Source organism: Seriola dumerili, unplaced genomic scaffold (genome assembly GCF_002260705.1).
Source record: "Seriola dumerili isolate Sdu_G_001 unplaced genomic scaffold, Sdu_1.0 BDQW01002325.1, whole genome shotgun sequence".
Lineage (NCBI taxonomy): Eukaryota > Metazoa > Chordata > Actinopteri > Carangiformes > Carangidae > Seriola > Seriola dumerili.
The window spans coordinates 1-937 of record NW_019176580.1 but is presented as its reverse complement, the minus strand read 5'-3'; the positions used below and the strand labels follow the sequence as shown (position 1 = coordinate 937).

Genomic DNA, 937 nt, shown 5'->3' with positions numbered 1-937 from the left:
TTACCTCCAGTATTAACTACATTAAAACACACTATCAAAGGTAAAAATTGACAGTTTGCCTACCTGTACGATGACAGCTTTTGTTCAATCTATATGCTGCATATGATAGCAAAACAGCCAGGATGGTGGTGAATGCCAAAGCTCCACTCAACAAATACACCAAGACAAATGAGTCATCCTTATCTGCAGATACACACAGTAAGAGACATTACAGAGCTTTAGAAAATTGAGTCAGGAGTGATCATAGCATATAGAGTATATATGAAACCACTGTTATCTTGTTACTTACCTGCTGAGTCCAACTTTTTCTGGTTTCCAAACAGAATGTGTCCACATGAGACAACAGCACAATAAGTCCCATNTAAGTCCCATCGTTAGAAAGATTCAGGCTCTTCATGGGCAAGTTGTAGACACAGGTTTGTGTTTGTGTCTCAGGTTTCCTCTCACACTGATCATTCCTGTCTCCATGAGTGTAAATGAGTCCTGGATGAGATTCTTCAGAGTCTTTGAACAAGTAAACACTGTGTTCTCCATCACAGGTCCCAGTGTGTACTGTACAGCTGAGAGTCACAGAGCCTCCTGGCTGGATGGTCTCAGACCCTGACTGATTCACAAAAGCCTGGATCTTCAATCCTGAACCCTTTACACTGACAGTAACACCCTCTGTAAATTCAAACTTGTTTGCAGAGTAACTTAAGCAGTAGTAAGTCGCTGAGTCTGAAATGTGTAAATCCGAGATTGTCAGGTGGTTCTTACCGTGAATAATCTCGACTGAAAACCGTGAAAAGTTTTTGAATCCGTCAATAAGACTGCCACTTTTGTCATGTTTATAGAAGGAAGAGATGCGCTTTGGTTTCTTTCCCGGAGTTTGTTTATACCAGTATAACATCACTGCAGCATTACCTTCATAGAAACATTGCAAAGTCACATTGTCTCC

The 937-nt window shown here is 40.8% G+C and overlaps 1 pseudogene; it reads right to left on the bottom strand.

Annotated features, from left to right (window-relative positions):
- Window positions 1–63: 63 nt before the first annotated feature.
- LOC111239362 lies at window positions 64–931 on the bottom strand (annotated as a pseudogene).
- Between the last annotated feature and the right edge of the window lie 6 nt (window positions 932–937).